Source organism: Capra hircus, chromosome 27 (assembly GCF_001704415.2).
Source record: "Capra hircus breed San Clemente chromosome 27, ASM170441v1, whole genome shotgun sequence".
NCBI classification, from domain to species: domain Eukaryota; kingdom Metazoa; phylum Chordata; class Mammalia; order Artiodactyla; family Bovidae; genus Capra; species Capra hircus.
In genome coordinates, this window is record NC_030834.1 from 33,857,510 (window position 1) to 33,883,450 (window position 25,941).

Below are 25,941 nucleotides of genomic sequence, written 5' to 3' on the forward strand. Positions count from 1 at the left end.
AAAACTTATTTTCCCTTGAAATGTTTTTTTCTTTATATTTCTAATCTATGTCAGCCTTAGAAAATGCTAAAGAGAGTTACATTTCTCATGGAGCAAAGGTGCAGTGAGTTACAAGAAAGAACCAATTAGCTCAAAGTTCTGATGTGGTTAATTTCTAGGCTACACTTGTTCTTCTTACATTCCAACTATGTTAACTAATGCACTCCCAGGTGCACAGTGAATAAGAGATATGGGACTTAGCAACAAGCATTGGCCCAATAATGAAATCCTACACCAGCACTACTCTAATAACTTTTAACTCTTTGAAAGGCTCTATGTTTTAGGCTTCCCATGCCTCTCACAGTTGGGAGGCTGTGAACAATCATATGCATAGCTGCAAGAGTCTGGATAAACTTGCCAAGCAAGCTAGAATGCTAACAGAGGGGGTTTGATTTGAAACATTCCTCTCATGTCCAGGAGACTTATTAGCTAGAGCCCTAAGTTGATTTTCTCCAGAGAAAGGTGGTCAGGGATAGCCCCCTGTTAATGTCAGGAGAGTTGGTGAAAGGCACAAAATAGTAAGACAGACAGATTCTGGTTGTGGAGTAGATGCTCGAGCTGGTCTAGGGAGCCCCTCGAGTCCTGAAGCCTTGCTTAACAGCTCTCTTCCACATGACCTTGTCATGGGTGGGATGGCCCATGCTGGCTCCCAGCAATAATAATAATAAAACAAAAATTAAAAACAAGAAAAAAATAAAAGAAAGAGATAGATATTGAAACTGTTGAAGTAAGAGTCGCTCAGTCATGTCTGACTCTTTGTGACCCCATGGAATTCTCCAGGCCAGAATACTGGGATGGATAGCCTTTCCCTTCTCCGGGGGATCTTCCCAACTAGGGATCAAACCCAGGTCTCTCACATTGCAGGTGTATTCTTTACTGGCTGAGCTATCAGGGAAGCCCAGGAGTACTGGAGGGTAGCCTAACCCTTCTCCAACAGATCTTCCTGACCCAGGAATTGAACTGGAGTCTCTGGCATTGCAGGCAGATTCTTTTCCAGCTGAGCTACCAGGGAATCCCATTGACATTGTTATATATTTTGAAATGAACAATATATGAGATGTTGCATACAGAATATGTATACACTAGTACTTGTGAAAAATGTGACATAAAATATATGTATAAGGGAAACAAAAAATATTAAAATGACATAAGTATTTTTTAAGAAAGAAAAAATATACAATAAAAATGTAGAATGAAGAAATTAATAAAACGTAATATTAGTAAACTTAAAAGAATATAATAGAAATTAATCAGTAAAATAAGTCACTTCTTTGTAACATTTCATAAAATATAACTTGCTTGCTTGACAAAGGGTCCAAAAAAAGCATAGAAAATATAAATCACATTAATAATGAAAATATTTATAATACCAGATAGGAATTAATGAGTTACAGAAGGAAAATATTTATACTCATTTGTACTGATATTTATGTAAGAATTAATTTAATAGACCTTGATTTAGAAAACATACAGATTAAATATCAGTAAATATCTTAATAATCAAAGAATAAAATGTATTCAATTAGTTCTAGATATCCGTTTAAGATATATGTGATTTATATTTTTTTAAGCATTAGCACTTTAAAAAATTGAAATTTCACAGACTATATGATGGTAACAAAATCAATAGAGAATGTAAGAAGACAGGAAATTAAACTCATTTTCCTGTAAAATAGATGAACAAAATATTAATAAACAGGTTTTTTCTGAGTACTAAAAAAAGATACATCACGAGCCAGGAGACTCCATCCAAGAAATGAAAAGATTATTCAATATTAAGAGGTCTCACTTAACTAAGTACTATATAAAGAAAAAAAGCATATGTCTTCTTAATGATGAAAATTCATTTGATCAAATTCAATAGATATTACTAAATATATATATATATATATATATATTCAATTTTAGGAAGCTAGAAATACAAGGAATGACCATAACCTGATTAAAGATTTACCTGAACCTTATCTTAACAGTTAACATTAAAATAGAACCAATCTGCAGATGTTTATCATTAACACTATTTTCAGTACTGTAAAGAAAGTTCTATCTAATCCAATGGTGTAAGAAAATATAGATTAATCTTAGAAACTGAAAATAACATTGACTTCTTATAAAATCTGAGAAAACTAACTGAAAAATTCTGAGAACACATATATGTTCTATAATATGACAGATGTAAGTTAAATAATCAAAAATTAGTAGCTTACATGCCAATGATAATCCATTTGTTAAATTTATGACCAAAAAACCCTACTCAATGCATCAACAAAAACTAATATATATATATTATATATATATAAAAGTAAAGTACCCAATCTATACTAGTATCACACAAAACTTTACTGAAGGACACACACATCAAAGGGATGGAATAAGGAAGTATAACATGTTCCTGAAAGGGAAGATACAATCTGAAACTATCCTCAAATTAATTAACCTATTCAATGTCATTCCAATCAAAATCAAAATTGTCATTACTATCATTTGTAACAAAATTAGCTAATTTTGAATTTTCCATAGATGAGTAAATAAAAAGTTGCCAAAAAATACTTATAAAAATATATAATAAGGAGAAACATGCTTCACCAAGTCTATAAAGGTCTTATGATTAAAATAGTTTAAACTTAACACAGAAATAAACACTATAGAGAGCTTAGAGACAAGTACATAAACAAATATTTGTATAATGATGGACTATTTACTAATTAATATAGATACAGGAAAAACTGATTAAAAGATGTATATCTCAGAAATATATGATATAAAGAAACATATTTATAAGCTAATGATAGAAATAAAATTAAATAAATGTGGAGTTACAAGAACAGATGAAGAAATACAGAAGAGCATGGGCTCTCCCTACTTGCATTAAACTTAGGTAACCTAGTATCTTCAAAGTTAAACTTTTAATTATGGAGATATGTGGCTAGCATTTACCTAAAATCTACTCTATGTTCTTTATAATTAATGAAACTCTATATTATTGAGAGATTCCAACATATCTAGCTAAAGGTCCATATTTCTCAGCATCTCATAGAACTAGTATGTATGACTCTATGTTCTGACCCATTGTACAGAAGTGAATGCTGCAGGGAAAGAATTCATGGAAGCTTTTGTAAACAAGCCTGGATAGGTATAGACCTCCTCCTGCTTCTCCCTTTTCTAGTTTTTGCTCCCTGGAACTCAGGTGTCTAGGCTGAAATGCCAGCAGTCCAGGACAAGAGAATAGGAAAATGCAAGGCACGTGAGGCCCAATTTATTCATGGATCTAATGAAACAGCACTAGACCCCCAATCTCTGGACTTCCTTTGCATGGAAAAATAACTTACAGTGTGCCAAAGCCACTGTTTTTTGTTTTCTGTTTTGTGCAGCCAGTCCTAACAATAAGTTACCACGTGTGCAAGGAATTTTTAGAGGACTGCAGTAATGCTTTTAGTAATACTTTTCGTTGATATAAACATTAGAAAGAAAGCAAAGATTATACAAACAGTCATATCCCCTCAATTTCCATGCCTCACATCCTGCCTCTTATTACGAATGAGAACAGTTATTCCATTAAAGGAGACCATGAAATTCAAACAATCATCCTGAAAAAAAAATTCTATTATTAACGCTAAATACCTCAAGAGAGTTATGGAATATGTATACTTCAGTTTCATGTTGACCTGAACTTCTTGATTCTTTTTTCTATCCTTGAACTATTCCACGATTTTAAAGGACAGAGACTGTATGTCAAAAACTCCAAAATTTAGTAAAAACATGGTATGAGATATCCAAAAATCTTACTTTTAACTTGCTTTTGAGAGAATCACACTTTTACATAGAGTATGTCATTCAGAAATTTTTGCTTGATGAGATTCTGTGATTACTATGAACCAAACAAACAAAAAGTGCTTCAGAACCAAACAAACAAAAAGTGCTTCAGATCATTGCTTTTAGTCTTTCCTTATATTCAAAACACCTTTTCCCTTAATTGGATAAAAAGGACATTAAAAAATGCAACACTGGAATGAACAGATGTGAAACTTTTCCTAAAAAATCAGATTTAAATGTTTCCCTTTTAATGTTATACATTACACACTAAAATAAAGACCAAACTGAATAGGAAGTTGAAGATATGTTTAAAATAGTTTTAATAAAATAAAACAATTATAATATTAGCATCAAGACTAGTGAACCATTAAACAAGGGCATCCTGTAGAGCACAGAGAAATATACTCAATATACTTTGATAAACTATAATGGAAAATAATATACAAAAGATCATATATATGAATAACTGGATCAGTTTACTATGCAGCAGTAATAAAAAAAAAATATTGTAAAGCAGTTATGAAAGTGTTAGTTGTTCAGTCGTGTCCAACTCTTTGCAAACCCATGGACTGTAGTCTGCCAGACTCCTCTGTCCATGGAATTTTCCAGGCAAGAATGGTTTGCCATTCCCTTCTCCAGGAGATCTTCCTGACCCAGGGATTAAACCTGGGTCTCCGCACTGCAGGCAGATTCTTTACGATCTGAGCCACCAGGGAAGCCCAATATAAGTTTAAGTTGAATCAACTATACTTCAACTTAAAAAAAATTGCAAAAAATAAAAAAAGACTAGTGAATCAGTTAAAAAGGTTCTCTAAGTAAGAAGTGCTGTATTATACTGAATTTATATTTTAAATACATGCACCTGTTTATTGGGAAATGAATTTGTCAAGTCTGTATATTATAATCCTGCCTATTTAACTTCAATGCAGAGTAGTACATCATGTAAAATGCCAGGCAGGAAGAATCACAAGCTGGAATCAAGACTGCCCAGATAAATGTCAATAAGCTCAGAATATGCAGATGATACCTCTGTAATGGCAGAAAGCCAAGAGGGACTAAAGAGGCTCTTCATGAGGTTGAAGGAGGAGAGTGAAAAAGCTGGCCTAAAACTCAACATTCAGAAAAGTAAGATCATGGCATCTGGTCCCATCACTTCATGGCAAATACATGGGGAAAAAGTGGAAAGAGTGCCATTTTATTTTCTTGGTCTCTAAAATCACTGTGGACAGTGACTGAAGCCATGAAAATAAAAGATGCTTGCTCCTTGGAAGAGCACCTATGACAAACCTAAACGCAGAGACATCAGTTTGTGGACAAAGGTCTGTATAGCCAAAGCTATGGCTTTTCCAGTAGTCATGTATGGGTGTGAGAATTCAACCATAAAGAAGGCTGAGCACTAACAGTGGTGATGCTTTTGAACTGTGGTGCTGGAGAAGACTCTTGAAAGTCCCTTGGGCAGCAAGGAGATCCAACCAGTCCATCCTAAAGGAAATCAGTCCTGAATATTCATTGGAAGGACTGATGCTGAAGCTGAAGTTCCAATACTTGGTCCACCTGATGTGAAGAACTCACTCATTGGAAAAGACCCTGATGCTGGGAAAGAGTGAGAGCAGGAGGAGAAGGGGACGACCGAATGAGATGGTCGGAGGGCATCACCGACTCAATGGATGTGAATTTGAGAAAACTCTGGAAGATGGTGAAAGATAGGGAAGCCTGGTGTGCTGCAATCCACAGGGTCACTAAGAGTTGGACACGACTAAGCGACAGAAAAACAGCATGTCAATAGTTGTTATAAACAAAAATTTAACAGCTTGGCTTCATGAGTACGTGGTGGGAAATAAGAGTAGATTTATGTAAACCTTTTGTGGATGTTTTTCCCTCACAGCTTCTCAGTCAAATACCCAACCATTTGCAGTGGAGGGTGGGTTTCTGCCAGCTACACAGCTATGGAGGTTGGGAGCCATGTGATAAACCATTCCCCCAAACTGGCAGCTGGATCTCTCTCCAGACTCACGTAGAACATCAGAAATGCAAAAGAACAGTGGCAGAAGCTTGGAGGAACTTGGGATGGGCAAGATTGAAATCCAGCGAAAGTTCAGGATCTGAGGTCCAGGGAAGAAAAAGAAAGTCAGGAAGGGCTTTTGAAATTGTAATTTTCTTTATTATCTTACTTGTGACTCATTTTTACCATTACTAGCTAAAAAAAAACTGAAAATATTCTCATAACAAGAGACTGGTGGTGGGATAAATGTGCAAACTCAAATGTCAGATGTGGAATCTGAAACTGCTCTGAATGCAAGCCCCCTTTTTCCTCTACTGCCCACTGCACATGCTACATGAGATTTTCATCATTTTCTGAACATGTCTACTGTTGTCACCCTTCCATATACATATATCCATGGCTGACTGTTTGCTCTGCTTGGAATATATGTCTGCATTTGACCTGAATACTTTCTCCTTTATGGCAAGTCGGCTGATTGCTTCATCCTCTTCCTTTCTGGCCTTTTAAATCAAGCATGTGGTTAATGGACTCATGCATTTATATGTTCCTTAATGTAACGCTTGGAGTATATTCTAAGTTTTATTATTGTATTTCTGTTCTTGTCACCCCCATACACATACATAGCTGAGAGGACTTCAAGAACATGAATAAAAGAAGGTTGCAGTGTGCTAGCTGAGGAAAAAAAAAAAAAAAAAAAACCTGATCAGAGGAACAGGGAGTAGAAATGATAAGAGAATCTACCAGCGAGGCAGATTCATCCCCTGATTCAGCTCTTCTCAAAGGTAAAAATTTATAAGTGGGATTCATGAGCATTCTACTTCTAAACCACTTTCTTCATTTACCCTAACTAAGTGTTACACCTCATTTATGTCCAGCTTCCTGGTTCCAAAGCCGCTATCTATACAGAGTGTGGGGGATAAATAATCTTTGAATAAAAATTTGCTTATACCTCTCATTTTCATGGTGAGAGAACCGGTTTTTTCAAGTACTTAAACTTAGAATTGTTTAAGACTTAAAACTGGAATAAATTTCTTAATAAGTGGGGCATTCCTTTATCTCTGCTATCTCTTAAAATTAGAATAAATTATACCTTTCTGAGATTTCAGTGATCTTTTATGAACTTCACTTATTAAAATAAAGAAATGGGAAACTTTTTTTCTATGTTCTGGATTAGTTTTAAGACTTTTTTTTTTTTTTTTTAGCTGCACAACTTGCAGGCTCTTAGTTCCCCCGTCAGAGATGGAACCCGTGTCCACTACAGTGGAAACATGGGGTCCTAACCAGTGGACTGCCAGCAGATTCCCTGAACGTCACCATTTAAAACACTGTGTTTATATAAAACTCACTTGTGCTTCTAAAATAACTTACTTTTATAAAAACAGTAACATACTCTGCAAATTAACTGCATGCAAATATGATAAAATGATACAAAGCAAGAGTGTGAACTCCATAGATCTTTCTCTAGGCAATTCTGAGATCCCACAAGAACTGGACAGATACTAGGTATCCAATGAATATGAGCTTGAATGACGTGGCATGTCATATTAGAGACAACTAAGATTGCTTGTTATTTACTATCTTCAGGAAATTAATTGTACACTCTCGTACTTAAAGTTCATTGAAGTTTTCTCATAGGAAAGTGGACACAGTGACAGCAAACAGCTTGGACCATTGGCAGAGTATATGGATGCAAAACCTGGGGCCAGAACTTCCAAGCTCTTTGAACTGCAGACCTTACATCGTTAAGCCACAAAGTGAGCACACATATCCTATTCTCTGATATTGCAATCTATCACTGGGTAGATCGCTCACCTCAAAAGAAAAGACAGTAATTCAACTCGAGGAAATAGTTAAACTCTAAATTGGTTAGTGTGCTACTCTGATGATGTCCATTTATGTGTATATATTCCTCTGAACTAGTTTCTTTGAATTAGCCTATGGAGATTGTCAATATAACCCAAGCAAGTCAATGACATTTCTTATTAAAGATAGCATTTATGAACGTTTTCTTTTCTGAAACTGTAAAGCTATTAGTGCAATTGAAAACTGATTTAGTGGTACAATCTATACTGATATTTTGAATTCATATGTTTAATATTGTATGTTTTGCATTTTGTTTTTATAGATATGAAAATTAGAAATATTTTTGCACTTCTCTTGAGAAAAACAAGGTTTACTTAAATACCTCTCGGTAATTTCATATTGGTTTTGGCATCATCAAATATGATTAATAATCAAAAGTTTACATGTCAAAAAAGCATTGATATTTATATCCACTAAATTTAGCCATCAGAAAGACTACCAATATCCACTATATACACTAATTAATATACCTGCATCTATTCAGCATCACACATTTAGAATGATAACTTCTTAAATCGTTATATCTACATTACTGTCACAGACTGTTTTCAGAACACAGTACAGATAACGGCCATATGGATTGCAATATAGCAAAGCCTGATTTTGGCATTTTTAATAGTGTTTTTTTTTTCCAAGCATGCTAAATAAATGTCCAAGTCCATTATGAGAAAATAAAATTCTGAGAAATACAATTAAACTTTTAAGTTTCAAAAATTCAGCTGACAGTAAAATGTCTATTCATTTATCTCACCAAAAGCAATAACCCTAAGGCACTGCTCATAAGTACACTGCTAATTAGCATTCACGTTTGACTTCGGAAAGCGAAACAAAACAAAACAAAAACAGAAAATAATAATCTCTGAATTGGTGCAGTATGCAATTGGCACTGTCCTGTTCAATAGTTTTAGGGGGATTCATGAGGCCAGTATTAGTTCTGATCTCTATTTCTGTGGTTCTTCAAATATCAGAACACTACAAAAAAAAAAAGGGAACTGAAAAAACAAATTGGAAGAATTTCTGAATAACTCAGTGAGTGGCTTAGTGCTCTTTGAACTACTACTGTGTGCCAGGAAGAAAGGAAAATAACCAACAGAAGTGTGCTCGGTCGCCTCTGACGCTCTAACCCCGTGAACTGTAGCCCACCAGACTCCTGTCCATGGGATTTCCCAGGCAAGAATACTGGAGTGGGTGGCCGTTTCCTTCTCCAGGGATTGAAACTGTCTCCCCTGTGCCTCCTGCATCGGCAGGCAGATTCTTTACCACTGCGTCACCTGGGAAGCCCAAGTAGAAGACCTAACCCTTAACATCTAGGAAGCTCTCCATTTCATCAGGGCTTGGAACTTGCAGAATCTCTTCCACCATTATCTACAGGAAGGTGACCCAACAGGGTCGGGAAAAGGAAGGCCTGGGCCTCGTTAAGCTTACTGAGCTGTATCATTCCCAAGGCTCCACCTTTCATCGGGGAAACAGAAGTTATTAATAATTGAAAAGGCGGGTTCTGGACACACGAGGGTATAGAGCACGCCAAACACTGAGACTGCCACCCAATCACACAAAGACTGGTCCTTGTCCAGCTCTGAGCCCCGACAGAGGAAAGGCTGAGACTGAGTCAGGGGAAGGTTCTATCTGATAAATAGTCCGTGACTTCAACTGCAGAAGCCAGTAATTAAAAGTGACAAAAAAGGATGGGGACTCCTATTATTTTGAACTCCCTAGACTATAGTATTATTATTTTTCTTAAAAAAAAAAATTGATTTAATCATTTTGAATTTTGTGTCTCTTTGGAGTGTTAAAGAAATGAGTTAGGCTCAAGATAAAGTCACTCATGCTAAGCCCCATGTCAGCAAAATTTAATTAAGTTTCTAAGCTTTGTCTTCCCAGAAAGAAGAGGCCTGGGACAGCTAATCAGCACAAGCTACCTGAGTTTTTCCCAGAATTCCCTCTGCTCCACAGAAGGGAAGTGACCTGCTTCCACCAAACAGCACATGACCAGGGTCACTTCTTTTTCCTGCTCAGGTTGCTCTATAAAACCGTCTCCAGTTCCACAACCCTTTGGAGTGCCTCTCTATCGACTAGATCGGATACCCAAGGCATGAATCACTGAATGAGGCCAACAAGATTTTTCACTCCGTTATGTATTCTTTAACAGGAAGGATGCAATTAAATCTATTCAATCTATTTGTAGATTTTATTAGGAATGTCATTAACAACAGTAGTGGGCTTCCCGGGTGGCTCAGTGGTAAAGTATTCACTTGCCAGGGCTGGAGACACAAGGTCAGTCCTTGAGTCCAGAAGATCCCCTGGAGAAGGAAATGGTAACCCTCTTCAGTACTCTTCCCTGGGAAATCCCATGGACAAGAGGAGGTTGACAGGCTGCAATCCATGGAGCCCCAAAAGAGCCTGACACTACTGAAGCAACTGAGCATACACAAGCAATATTAGAGTTCTAGTTGTATAGCTCTATTTTATTATTTTTTAACCTTACTGAGATAGCTTTGAATAATAAGGCTGGTGATTCTGTGATGAGTCGCTTGACTCTATAGAGTGAGCCTGGACCAAATCCTAGTGCTTCCTACCTGAGCAGGTAGCCGATACATATTTGCTGATGAATGATATAAGAGGATCCTGTTTTGTTTTAATCACGATGAACACAATGTCTTTAGTGGTTTCAAAAATAAAAACAAAAACTTGCAATATCCTAAGTTTTTGTACAAGTTATAACAGTAAAAAAAAATGTACTATTTTATACAGTTTATTTGATGGAAAACTTATTTTACTATTTTTCTAGATGAATATATAGAATATTTTTAGAAGACAGATGGATCACTTATATTTTAAAATTATATGTTACTGCATTTCTGGGAAAATTTGCATGCTTTGAAGAATTGGATATTCTAGGGATTTATGAGAGGGAATATACAACTAGAAAAAGTCCAATTTCTACTCTTGTGTAAGAATAATGGGCTTTAATTCTAAATATTTTGAAATTATATAAATGTTTTCTAATACTTGCTTATTTAGAATATCAGAAATTATGGGTGGAAAAGGGTAAAATTTGATTTACCACATGAATGTGCAGTCAGCTTCTAGTAACAAAAGATATAAAAAATGTATGTTCATGATGTTCACCTAAAATGTATTGTAAGGGCAGTCTTGTGTTTTCACATACTTTTACCTCATTAGTATGTCAAAGCAGGGATAATTTAAAGAGATAATGGAGAGGAAAAAAACCGGAATCCTAGTATATTCTTTCACCTTCCTCTGACCTAGAATACATTATGTTCAAATAGAAAAGCAAACTAGAAATAATATTAGCAAAATTCAGTATCATTCAAAAATCAACACAATCTGGTTGCAGCATTATAGTTTAAGTAATGTAACTAATTCCCCCCTTGAGACCCAGGTCAGAACAGGGCTCATTCTGCCTTTTATGTATGCTTCATCCTCCCCTGAACAAACACTGTCCTTAATTTTTCTCCAAATCTGGGATACTACTCTCCACAATAAACCATCCACATCCTTATTTATCAAACACTTGAGTATTTTGCCTTCAGCCATTCTTGTTCTATGGTTATTTTCTGGTGACAATAATCTTCTCTTATCCTCCTTTATAGACCATGAATCCATTCAATCATTCACATAAACTTATTAAACACCTCTTCTGTGCCAACTCTAATTTCTGCTAATCATTTCCCTTAATATTACTAACGTATTATTTATACATCAAATTCAGCCCTCTTTTCCTTCTCTGGTTCTTCATTCTCCTGAACATGAATCCCTCTCCAACTTGACTGCAAGTTTCTTTTAAACAGAAACTCAGAGGAAATAATAAAATTCTTTTCCATCTCCCATTCTATATAGACTAATAGGAGATAAAGAGTATTTAAAGCTACTCTTTTATTGACACAATTAATTTCAATGAAAATGTATGTTTGTGCCACAGAGATCGAGTCACCTCTGAGTGATAAGGAGATTTGCTCTTTCTTCTGAGGGATTATGCATTTACTATTACACACTGAATTCATGACTGACCATGGGTATCCTTTTTAGTTTATTAAAATTGATCATGTTCATTTACAACTATCAGAAATGCCCTTAAAATAACAAGGTAGCCTTGATTTCAATATATGTTTAGATTTAATTATAAGAAATAAAGGTGAAATTATGGGAGCTCACATGCTGTGCTCATCCTTGAAGACTGCCATGGAGAAATCAACACATTAAAGAAGAGAAGAAATAAGTAGTACTTTTTGCCATTTCAATTTAATTCTACTGCTTTTCTAATGAAAAGTCACCTAAACACAAAGTACCTTACTAATTATCTAATCACAGCAGGAAAATAATAAATGGAAGCTGTACAGTTGTATTTAGCACTGTGCTCAGAACTTCTCCACACTTGGCTCTTCCCTAAGGCAAGTGAGCCAACAGTGAGGTTCGAAGACTTTATCCTAACAAAACTCTAAATATTAATTTGCTTTTCCTCTTGCCATTTTAAGCTATCTACATTTTCTTTTGATTAGCAAAAGTTTTGGATACCATGCTCTTGCTGCTCTTGAGAGTTTAATTAAGGACTGGCTACATATGATTGTAAGATGTTAAAGTTGGAAAGAAATGTTAAGCTCAACTAATAAACACAAAATTCACCATTTGTTGATGCACATGAATTTTAGAAAGATTGTGAAAGTTATAAATGCCAGATGACAGTATTTTGGGAGAATTTTATTTATCCAGCAATGCTTAACCTTTGAAGTAGAGGAAAGACATTATTAAAGAAAAGCACAACTAAATGGCTGATTCTCAAAACAAGGTGTACTCCCGCTGAGTCTTATTTCTTTAGCCATCAACAATAAATGATTCTCCCTTTAAAATCTTAGGCAATTATTTCTTTTCCTCTCCTTTCTTCTCTAGCAATATGCCTCCCAGCCATAGTCAGGAGATAGAATTGTTCAAGACAATTTGTGTAAAGATAAACCTATTTTATGTTTCATTCTCTCTTTCTGTTTTTTCTTTTATTTTTCTAGAAAGGATAATGGCCCTTGAAAACAGGAGGTGTTATTTGGACTAACTTTATTTAGTTAGTCCAAATATTAGCTAATATTGCCTGTAATATTCTCAAATGAGCTCAAGATTTTAGGCCTCAACGAACCAACTTCCAAAATGGTATGGTCTTATAGTTGTAACTAGAAATATTTAAATAATGATTATTAGGAGCAGCAAAAGATTAGAAATGGGTAAACCAATTTTCCTCATAGATTAATATATCTTTTCCTTATTTACATACATAAAATTTGAAAAAAATCATTAAGAAACCATAGGACAGTGAGAAAAAAGTTGAAAAATACTTTGAACATATGAAATAAAAATGATACCCACTAGGAGCCACCAAGAGCTACACAACTAACATCAATCACTGTAAAGATATAATTGACTGGTTGGTTTATCAAGGGACCACCAAAGATTACTTTGATCTTAGCTGGGTGTGACAGGTTGTCTATTCTATTCTTGTAGAGAAAATGTAAAGATATTTTCTGGGAATTAGATAATTGTAAGTTATATAAGATTTAGTGTTTACTAAACAAACTCAAATTGTAATTAAAGTATAATATAAGCCCAGGAAACATTTTAAATCAATGACTTAGAAAAAGGCACAAAAATTTAATTTATTTTACAAACATGAAATGACATTAAAAGAATTGAAATTTAAAATTATTTTCTTAGTACACTAAACCAAAGCTAACAAAATGGAATTTAAATGGAGTAATTACCAAGTTCCAAATTTAGGTTTAAAAAATAAATATAAGCAAAAGATTCTATATGGTTCACGTGAAAAAGATCCAAATGCATTTTAACAAACTATAACATAAAACAGTGATACAAGAACTGCTTTAAGGTGAATATTAAAACAAATAGGCATAAATAGAAGCTAAATGTAATTTTAGTTGGAATAAACAGAAATGTAATATCTTAGTCACAGAATAAGTCAACTGTTCATATTTTCCATTAGTCAGACCAGTTTTGTGGCACTCTTTCCTCTTCACATATTCATTTCTTGTTCACTTAGTATGATAAGCATCTTCCATATGCAAGGAGAGATGCCATTTTAAAAACCCCACCTGAATTATTTTAAGGAAACTGACAGCTGAAGACTTCCAGGAGGAAGGCAATTAAAATGCTGAGGATTCTAAAAATCATGTCACATAAATAGTTAATGAAAACTGAGACATCTTCCCTGACAAAGAAAACAGGCATGGAGAAAAAAGAAACAAAAAAAGTGCACATGGAGGGCTCCCATAAAAATATGGGTAGAACTAAAACCAACAGGCAATAGTCATTGAAAGGCAAATAGGAGACCAAAAGAATGAAGAATTTTCTAATCATTTGAGATATTAGCAATGGAAGAGGCACTCATAAATGTCTGTACTTTCCAGGGTCAGACACAGTAAAGCAGGCTCTTAGGGATGGTGTGGGGCATTTTTACACAGGTAAGGTACAACACGTAGGAATCCAAGACTGCCTTTGAAATTATGAACCTAGAAAAGCACACTCAAGAACTATTGATAAGACATCACATTGCATAGATATCTTAGCATATTTCACATTTATCCCATTTATTCTGGGACCAATCAGTTTTACTTTCTTCCATTTACAAATGTATCCAACTCTCCAAGACTCGGGATCCTTTTCTGCCTGTTATTCCCTGACCTACCTTCAAAGGAGCTATTTATATTCTCTGGGTTTCCTTATAGGATTTGTTTCTCAGGGTTTCAACCTTAACTATTTAGCTTTAGGCTGAATTCTCTGGAGCTGCCTGAACTCTAGCACCCACTTAACTCTTTAGTTTCCCTGCTCAGAATTTCCTTAACCAGTTTCATCTATGCTGTGGGCACTGAGCATCTCGTTAGACTCTTCTGAACTGAGCCTCCATTTCCAAACAGCACATTCTGGGTTTTCCGTGGTGCTGTTTCCTGAATCTGTATATATGGATTTTCTAGGAAAGAACCATCCGGCCATTTCCACGTAGCTCAATGTATCCATTGACTCTACCATTTTCTCTAAATCTCAGGATTCTTAGTGACATACTGACTCACTGTCCCTTCAGCATGAACTCTCAAGGCATTCAGTTTTCTCATTAATTTCTCTCTCTCTTTTGGTGGACTAAAACATAGTGTTTTCAACTTTAACTTGCCATGTATCTAGGTATGGTGAAGACAAAAGAAAATGTACTTAAAATTAAGATCAAAGGATAAGAATATATTGTTGAAATCAAGAGAAAAATTAAATTAGCAATAGAAAAGACCATCATTATTCATTATTGAGGTTAGTGTAAATAATTTGGCATATAGGAACATCAAACTCCAGATTTGATAGCATGAAGACTGGGGCCACAGATGAACTAATAGAAACAGTGGTTCTAAATATGAAAATAAATTGCAAGGTATATAAAAATGTTTAAAAAAGATAAAACATCTATAAACTAGAATTAAAGAAGAATGAGTTTCAATACTGAATAGAGGACACATGTCAAGGGGAACTGTTTTTAGCAGGAAAAGATTGTCATATTGTGTAGAGGAGAAAGGCTTTAGGTACTTTATCTATTTAAACCTCATCCACGTGGAGTGTCTTGCCTTTCTTGTACTATGAGCAAATCATATTCTAGAGATTAGACTACATGAATCAATTAGATATATTAAAAACATTTTAAACTGAATAATAATAAAAGATTAAATGCTAAATGGAAACAGTGACAGAGTTTACTTTTTTCTGATCCAAAATCACCATAGATGGTGACTGCAGCCATGAAATTAAAAAAACCCTGCTCCTTGCAAAAAAAGTCATGACCAACCTAGATAGCATATCAAAAAGCAGAGACATTACTTTGCCAACAAAGGTCTATCTAGTCAAAGCTATGGTTTTTCCAGTAGTCATCTATGGATGTGAGAGTTGGACTATAAAGAAGGCTGAGCACTGAAGACTTGATGTTTTTGAACTGTGGTGTTGGAGAAGACTCTTGAGAGTCCCTTGGGCAGCAAGGAGATCTAACCAGTCCATCCTAAAGGAAATCAATCCTGAATATTCATTGGAAGGACTGATACTGAAGCTGAAACTCCAATAATTTGGCCACCTGATATGAAGAACTGACTCATTGGAAAAGACCCTGATGCTGGGAAAGATTGAAGGCAGGAGGAGAAGGGGATGACAGAGGGTGAGATGGCTATATAGCATCACCGACTCAATGGATATGAGTTTGAGTAAACTCCAGGAGTTGGCGATGGACAGGGAGGCTTGGCGTGCTGCAGTCCATGGGGTTGCAAAGAGTCAGACACGACTGAGCCACTGAACTGAACTGAACTGAACTGAACTGAAAGCATTTCTCAAAGGGACATTTATGGCATTAAATGCTTATATTAGGGAAAAACGGAGAAGGCAATGGCACCCCACTCCAGTACTCTTGCCTGGAAAATCCCATGGACAGAGGAGCCTGGTAGGCTGCAGTCCATGGGGTCACTGAGGGTTGGACACAACTGAGCGACTTCACTTTCACTTTTCACTTTCATGTATTGGAGAAGGAAATGGCAACCCACTCCAGTGTTCTTGCCTGGAGAATCCCAGGGATGGGGGAGCCTGGTGGGCTGCCATCTATGGGGTAGCACAGAGTCGGACACGACTGAAGTGACTTAGCAGTAGCAGTTAGGTAAAAAAAAGCTTAACATCAATGATCTACCTTTCCTGTTTAAATATCTAGGAAAACATCTATAAATAAAGACCCAAAGAAGTAAAAGAAAATAACTAGGAGATCTGATAAGATATTTTAAAAGGCAAACAATATGAAAACTAACAAAGACTTATTTGCAGAACAAAAATAGACCCACAAGCAGAGAAAAAATAAAATAAAACAACTTTTGATTACCAAAGGAAGAGAGGTATTATACACCTGAAACTAACACACCCTTGTAAATCAACTCTAATTCAATTGAAAAAAAAAAAAAGTTTAAAACAGTGGGCAGATAAGAATTCTATGCTGTTATGGTCTTTAAGAAATCAGGGAGGATAGTGTGAGAAGGGTTTCTGAGATGGCAGATAGCTTCCCTCTTTGATTCATAATATGTTAGAAAAGTTAAATAAAGGTCTAAGAAATCAACAAAATAATTTTAATCACTTACTAGCTAAAATTAAGTCTGTAATGGCCAAATTTTATAGAGACCCATTTAGGAAAATAAAAACAAACTTGTTCAATGTTAATTAATTTCTTCTCAAAGCAATGCTGTATTTCAATAGAATATTAAAGCATTAATGAAAATATATGCAAGATCCACATGAACAGTACATTAATTCATTCAGATTGATGAAACACAAAATAAACTCATAAAGTTGCAATTTGAAATGCATTGTTACCCAAGCATATTTTATAAACATAAAATCATTTCCATCCTTTAAAAGCACTTTGTTGTTATGTATTAGCTGTCATGCATTCAGTAAGAAAAAAAAAAAAAGATTAATGTGCCTGTTCTAAAAGACTGACTTGTTTCATAACAAGTTATGGTATAGCTCTATGGATATTCAGAAAAAAATTAGATTAACTTACTGTTAATTTGCATAATACATATGGACTCAGAGTCTTCTATCTCTGATATAATAAGAGTACAGACAAGACTTAAATTAGTTCAAATACTCTATAGTAGTTTTCACATATCACTTTAACCTGCCTTATGGTTCTTTTCTTTGGATTCATTGCTAGTTCTTCCCAATATTAAAACACACAAACGTTAAAAGAGTATGCGTGTTAGTAGAAATCAAACTTGATGATAATCACTGTGAAACTTTCAAACAACTGGAGCCGATTATACAGAGTGAAGTAAGCCAGAAAGAAAAACACCAATACACTATACTAACACATATATATGGAATTTAGGAAGATGGCAATGGCGACGCTGTATGCAAGACAGGAAAAAAGACACAGCTGTGTATAACGGACTTTTGGACTCAGAGGGAGAGGGAAAGGGTGGGATGATTTGGGAGAATGGCATTCTAACATGTATACTATCATGTAAGAATTGAATCGCCAGTCTATGTCTGACGCAGGATACAGCATGCTTGGGGCTGGTGCATGGGGATGACCCACAGAGATGTTATGGGGAGGGAGGTGGGAGGGGGGTTCATGTTTGGGAACACATGTAAGAATTAAAGATTTTAAAATTAAAAAAAAATTAAAAAATAGCTTAGCATAGGAATAAGATAATTCAGACCATTTAAAACTTTCTAATATAAGTACAGTATATCAGGGGGAAATAATATTTTAATCTCACAGGGGTAAACATGTATTCTAAAGATTTTTTGGATATGTGAGCAGATGTGAATGGATAGTTTGACAATTCAAACAGGAAATGATTTGTTGAGTCATATAATGATAAAAAGACAGTAAAGCAATCATTTACTCCATAAAATCCAACTATTAATTTGTAAAGGATCCCTGAATTGCCAAAGGAAAATTTTGCATTTATTACTGTTGTAAATGCCATGTGCACACATGTTAAGTCGATTCAGTCATGTCCAATTCTTTGCAACCCTATGGACTATAGCCTGCCAGGCTCCTCTGTTCAAGGGATTGTCCAGGCAAGAATACTGGAATGAGTTGCCATGTCCTCCTCCAGGGGATCTTTCCAACCTAGAGATCACATCCACATCTCTTTATGTCTCCTGCAATGGCAGGTGGGTTCTTTACCACTAGAACCACAAGTGTTATCAAAAATTATCTCAATTTTTACAGATGAGATCACTTATGTTCAGATACTGAACTGCCTAGGTTTATGGGTTCTGAGACCTAACTACTCCCATAGGTGTGGAATCTCAACAATTTATATTTAGTATATGTAAACTAAACCCCAAATAAAATGGAATAAATGAAACAGAGGTAAAGACCATAGATATAATAAACATCAGTATTTCCTAAATTAAAGAATCTTCATTTCTAAAAAAGAATCTTTAGATGCTTTATTTTTGAAATGACCTGAAAACACCTCAAATGCTTGTTAGTAATGAGATGAGGTGTAAACAAGCAAGCAAACATATATTATTCATTCTTTTCTTCATTTATTCACACATTCATTCTAGTAAATGTAATGAAATTGAAGGGGATCAGAATTTATCACTCAAAATATGTCACTTTCACATAAGGATTACTTAGAGCTGAAGGTAACTGAGAAAACGCAGTCAGGAAGAGCTCTCTTCCCTTCCTTTTTCTGCTCAAAGGCAAGGTATAAATTTAAGTTATGAAGGCATCCCCTTCTCCTGTACTAGAAAGAGAACAACCTTTATCATTGGAGAGATGGCACAAAGATGAGTCTGCATAAACAAACTTTTATCGACCTTCAGTTTCCCCCACATATTTTCTAGTCACCTTTCAATAATTTATCACTGATAGAAGCTTAAAAAGCCCTTTCCTTTATCCAGTTCCCATAATTTATTACTCTTTGTTAAAATGCAGTATAAGTCCCAGAGTTTGCCTCTTTGTTTTTGACTTATTTGAAACCCCCATGAACATAACTTCAAAACATTAGCAAAACTTATTAGCCTTTTCTCCTGTGAATCTGTCTTTTATCAGCTTCATTCACATGTCCAACAAATGGAATCTAAGATGGCAGAAGGAAGATTTTTCCCTCTCCTATACGTTACATAAACATAGATAAGAACCCCATGTCAGGGTTTTACAGCAATGCTATCATTAAAATGAGAAAGTGACCCAATGGGAAAACCACTCAAAAGAAATTACTTGAGGCTTTTAATATACAAAATATGATTTTTAAAAAAACCCTACATATTGTGTCATGTCAATCCTTAAAAATACAAATCTAACTAAATCACAAACATTCCAGTGTAAAGCATAAAATAAACACTTTGTCACTAAATATTCTGCCCTGAATATTTTCAGAGTCTATTAATATTAAAGAGAAAGTTCTTACTTCATATGCTATCCAAATGTTATAATACTGAAACTGAGCAGGACCCTCTGAGACCCTCCCAGTTACAAAAGCCTTTGCATGTCCCCTGTTTCTTGTTTGTGGGGAAAAGACTTTCAGCCCCTTTCACCTTTCCTGAGTTCCAAAGAGCAGGTTCAAAATTGCTGATTCAAGGAGTGAGGGAATTCAGAAACAAAGGAGAGGCAGTCAGGAGTGCAGTGCAGACTTGGGGCAGGGTTCTGGTTCCTTCTCAGAGGATGCAGAGCAATCTGTTCTGAGTTCTTCCACAGGACCTGGAGCCTCCACTATGTGGAAGAAGGTAACATCAAGCTGAGCATAAGCACCTGGACTCCAGAGTGGTTGGAATCAAAAGGCTGATGATTGAGATTCTTGGCACACAACCCTGCTACACCTCCATCAATCAAGGAAAGGTCACACATCCTGTAGCCCTACCCATAAATTTTGCCTATAACCGCCCCCACCCCCCGCCCCCAAAAACCATCAGAGAGTTTGAGCTTTTGAGCAACAGTCACCTGTTCTCTCTTGCAATAAAATCTTTCTCTGCTCCAAACTCCAATGTTTCAGTTCATTTGGCCTCTTTGTGTGTCAGTCATATGAACTCAGGTTCAACAACTATGTCATTTCTAGAAATACACTGCAAGGTAAATACATTCCAATACTTTCAAGCAGTCTTCCTAAGTTCATAAAGATAAGCTTTTACTCTGTAGAATACCTATTATTAGATGTCTAAATTTTTTTATCAGGTAGATAATGGCAATATTGGTGTTTCTGGAAAACTGTGACATTTCATCAACAATCCAAATTCTGAATATCTGTGTGCGCAAGTTAACTACACAATGTGTCCTCAAATCTGGTCTAAACCTACTCTAGGTATGGCATCTAACACTAAATTTAAAGATGCCAGTATTTTCAGCAACATTTACAAGACAAACTAAAGAGAATTTGATTAAAATTTTTGTCTAAATCTGACAGAAAATCAAGAATTCTTGGCACATTTTAGCATTTGTTAGTTGCTTTTATTCTTTTTGATAATATTTTTACATAAAGCTGAGATAAATTATGAGCTTCCTTCTCTAATTGTATTTCTACTTTACCGCAAGGAAAACCTACTGTTATTCAAATCAATCTTTACTCTCAAAATGGTTGCTAGTGACACCCTGAAATTAGCATATAACAGCTTCATCAATTCAGATGAGAAAGAAATAAGTGCCCCTATTGTATGATTAGGAGTTAGTTTCAAATCCAAAGAATAGTCTCGATTAATTTCTGCATATTTTGAATTTTAAAAAAGTTCATTGTATGACAGATTCCTTTTTTTACACATGATATTTGAAATAGATACAGCCTTTGAAGTTGTGCATGTGAAAATTGATTTTAATATCTAGGATTATATTATACATTCTGTTACGCTCAGATAATATTTGGAAAACAATTATTATTGTTTTTTGGCTATTACAAATTTCTTTGTTAAAGCTAAAATTCATTTCCTTTTCAAGAAATTTTGGCTTTTACAACTATTAAAGAGAAACTTAATTGAAAGCTTTCAGATCAATAACAAACAGATCTTTATTTCAAATTTGTTGCTGTGTTCAGTCACTAAGTAATGTCCCACTCTTTGCCATCCTATGGACTGCAGCATACCAGGCTTCCTTGACCTTGACTATCTCCTGGAATTTGCTGAAACTCATGTCCATTGAGCTAGCCAGGACTGTTGTTTGTTTTACCTGAGGTCCTCACTCCAGTCCTCAGACCATCCTTTGTTCTATTTTCGTGGGCTTTTCCCTTCCTTGTCTTTTAGCTACCACCATTCTGGACTCCTTTTTCCTATTCTAACTACCTAACACAACCATCTCATCCTCTGTTGACCCCTTCTTCTTCTGCCCTCAATCTTTCCCAGCATCAGAGTCTTTTCCAATGAATCAGCTTTTCACATCAGGTGGCCAAAGTATCGGAGTTTCAGTATCAGTATCAGTCTTTTCAATGAATATTCAGGATTGATTTCCCTTAGGATTGACTGGTTTGATCTCCTTGCTGTCCAAGGGACTCTCAAAGGTCTTCTCCAGCATTACAACCTGAAAGCATCAGTTCTTCAGTGCTCAGCCTTCTTTCTATACTGAAGGTCATACTCTCTAGGTATGCCTCCCCAATCTGGAGAATATAGAATTCTCATATTTTATTGCTGTTCAAGTTAAAGCAACCTAGAAGCTTTTCAAAAGACACTGATACACACATCTTTCCCTTCACTGCTGATGTCCTTTAGTCGATGTGTGCTGTTCAATTTTCTTACAATGGAATCTCATAGGAAAACTGAAGGACCAATTTTTTTTGAAGGACAAAGAACGTTACAGTTCTAACTCTTGGCAGCTTCTCTCATTCAAATATATGTTTTTACTTGAGAGTTGTTCCATTTTCAACAGTTCTTTTCTTTTGAAGGGTACATTTCCAAAGATTTATCCTTTAATGACTAAATTTGCTGGCAAACAAATCAGCTATTCCTTCCTCATATTCTCTGCAGTATCATCAGGACTACTGTGGGGAAACAGGAGGGAGACTTTAGCAGAGATGGCTATGAGAATATTCTGCTTCTTCTAAGATCACATCCTAATCCAATTTTGGGAAACTGGAGCTAAAGTGACAAAGACTGTGTTATAGACTAAATTTTGTCACTATCCCACCTCTCACCCAAATTAATATGTTGAAGTCGTAACTCTCAATGTTAAGGTATTTGGCAATATGGACTTTAAAGAGGTAATTAAGGTTAAGTGATCATATGGATGGGGCCCCTATCCAACAGAAAAGTGATAAAAAGTGAAAGTATTAGTCACTCAGTCATGTCTGACTCTTTGTGACCCCATGCACTATAGCCCACCAGGCTTCTCTGTCCAAAGACTTCTCTAGGCAAGAATACTGGAGTTGGTAACTAACCCCTTCTCCAGGAAATCTTCCTGATCCAGGGATCAAACCTGTGTCTTCTGCTTCACAGGCATATTCTTCACCATTTGAGCCTCCAACAGAATTGGAGCTCATATAAGAGAAAAGACACCAGGGACGTGCATTACACAGAAGAGGCCATGTGAGGACACAGTCAGAAGGTAGCTGTTAGCAGGCCAGGAAGAGAGAGCTCACTAGAGACAACTGTGTGGGCACCTTGACCATGAACGTTCAGCCTCCAAAATCGGGAAGAAATAAATTTCTTTTGTTTAAGCCACCTAGTCTGTATCATCCTGTTATGGTATCCTAAGCAGACTCATATAGACAGACTCATATAGGGATTAATCTTCACAAATGTCAGGGCAAGAAACCCACATCCTGACAATAGGGGAAGGAGTGTGAGAGCCGCTGGAGAACTAAACTCCACTCCAGCTCCGCTCACCAGTCACTTTCAATCAGGTGGCTTCTCATCTTCCAATCTGTCTTCCCTCTCTTCCTTCTCTTGCTGCAATGCTCTTACTCTGCCTGTGAAGACCTTTCTGGTTGCTATTGCCCATTAAATCCTAAACATGTCCTTTCTTTCTTTACGAATGTATTCATCACACAAGTCATCATTCCCACTTAAAAGTTCTTATCATGGTTACTGTCTTTGCTTCCCTTTCATACTTATTTTATGGTACTCTTTGTTCATGCCACACTCTCAACTAGGCTGGAATTTCCTACAGTATAGTTGTCAAAGCGCATACACTTCTTGATATTCCCTATAGCTGAATAAGCATTTATTGGTTGGTTGCCAGTTGATGTGAAAAATACTTTCTTACAAATTCCAGATCTGCTCTTGATGTTCAAGTAATCTCTTGATATACTTATATTATTAAAAAAGAGTTTTGAAATACTTTAATTAAATTCATGTCTTTAGCACTGAAGTTTTATAGGGTTTTTCTAATTTTTGTTGTACTTTGTTTTCAGTTTTGTCAATTAAACCAAAATTGCTGCTGCTGCTGCTAAGTCACTTCAGTTGTATCCAACCCTGTGCAACCCCATAGATGGCAGCCCACCAGGCTCCCCTGTCCCTGGGATTCTCCAGGCAAGAACACAGGAGTGGATTGCCATTTCCTTCTCCAATGCATGAAAGAGAAAAGTGAAAATGAAGTCGCTCACTCATGTCTGACTCTTTGTGACCCCATGGACTGCAGCCTACCAGGCTCCTCCGTCCATGGGATTTTCCAGTCAAGAGTACTGGAGTGGGGTGCCATTGCCTTCTCGAGAAGCCAAAATTAATGCAAACCAAAAAATCTACATGGTACTCAAAAATTAATGCCAAGGAAACATCACCTTCCTTTCTAAATGTAATTATTAAATGTATAGTAATTCTATATATGTATATGTATAAGCATGGCTTATTCACATATGGTATACAATATACATGGATTATTATCGGCTAGAATAATTTTCCTTGAGTTTACCTTTCATATATTTTAAATAACTGAGACAGTTTGTAAGTTCAGTGATGAATCAATTAAATACAAGTCCTTGAAATCGACTACAATAAGTCATAATGTATTTTTCCTAGGTTGGAGGAATAAACATGTTCCAACTCTGAGGTGAAATCTGCAAGTTCTCTTTGGTAGTGATTCTGGTTATGTTGTTTGGAGACCCCTCCTTTACAGAGGCAGCAGGGTTCTGTTGTCAACATAACCCCTGCCCAGCTTGGATGAGGTAAGTCACTGAAAGTGTAGGGTTAAGATGGTGGGTAGTAGCAGTTTGCAGAAAATACTCTGCTCCTTTGTTCAGTATCCTGAACTAGGAGTGGACCTCCCACATGGTCTTTTCTGCACCCTGTCCTCCCTGTTGCAAAACAAAATGGTAATTTAATCCCAGGGTGGCCCCTGTGGAAAAATGTGAAAGTTAATTCTGTTGGTTTCTTTGGGAGAATATGCCAAGGGGCGTATAAAACGGAGAGTCAACAGCTTTACAAATCCCCTATTCTAGACCTGTATTTCTTTCAAGTGTTTGTTATCATTAAAGATACATGGAGAAATCAGATGTGGAAAGTTTGTAAAATAAATCAGTTTAAAGTTAATGTCTGTCTTTTATTCCTCAGGTAATCAAGAATCAGAGACCCATCAACATCTTTAGCAAGAACATAATATATCTGTAATTCAATGGTTTGGAGAAAACGTCAGATTTAAAAATTTCTCCAATACTTTCTAATCATTGTCAAAATCATTTCAAAGTTTTTAGAACAGTTTTATGCATATTTATATCAGACGTGTTATCTAAGACCGATCTTGTAATCACAGGTAATTGTTGGTTGATTTGAATAGATTAGAAATCAATTCCTCTGGTAAAAATACTGCTCTTGTTAAGGATGATTTAAATAAACTTTACTAAGTGAGAATTTCAACTTTTGGGCTAATTCTCAGGTTTCTAATAACAGAGTATTTAAACCTTATAAATCTTGGAAATCTAATTAGACAATGTTAAGTTCTTTCTAGTTGAAGCCACAGATGTTTCACACTGGGAAAATCAGCATGCCCCAGGGTTTGTTTGGTCTAGAAGAGTGTCAAATTTTCATGGATAATTTAATAGCTAATAACTCTAATTCTTTCCCGTAAACCAAGAGATGATAAATAATGATTGCACTAAAACTGTAAAATTAACCCTCTAGGCTAATGAAATTTTTCAAGAACCATTGAGGAAATTAATTTCTGGTACTTAATGTTTCTTTACCGCCAGTCTTTCTAGAGTTGTATTATATCTTCTAATGTGACAGGAAAAGCCCATAAACACATTAGAAAGATGCAATTCAAAAATAATTATATAGCAAGGAAAGCCTCAAATATCCTTCATTTCTTATTCTTACTGACTGGTCTGGCATTGGAAAGAAAAAGGATCCTTCGATTTGGAACTTGGAGTGGCACTTTTATTTTTCCTAAGTTTTGATTGTGCAGCATCAAATAATGAGTTTCCATAAAGAAAATTATATGCCTTCATGAAAAATGGAAGACTTGCATCAAAATTCAATAGCATTGTGGGATACTTTGATGTGACATATTGTATTAAGAATATAACTGGTCAACTCAAATTATTACTACAAAATTAACTTCCAAAAATGTATATAGTGTATCGGGGTTTCTAGGAATTAATAGCCATCATTTAAAAGAATATAAACGACTAAAATTTCCTTTATCCTCACCAATGATTCTATTTAAGTTGATATAGTTTAATCTTTTAGAAATACTGGGTCAACTAAAATTAAGCAACTTTCTGTTTTTATTCTCTAAAGGAACAGTTATCAAAGCCTACAAGTAGAAG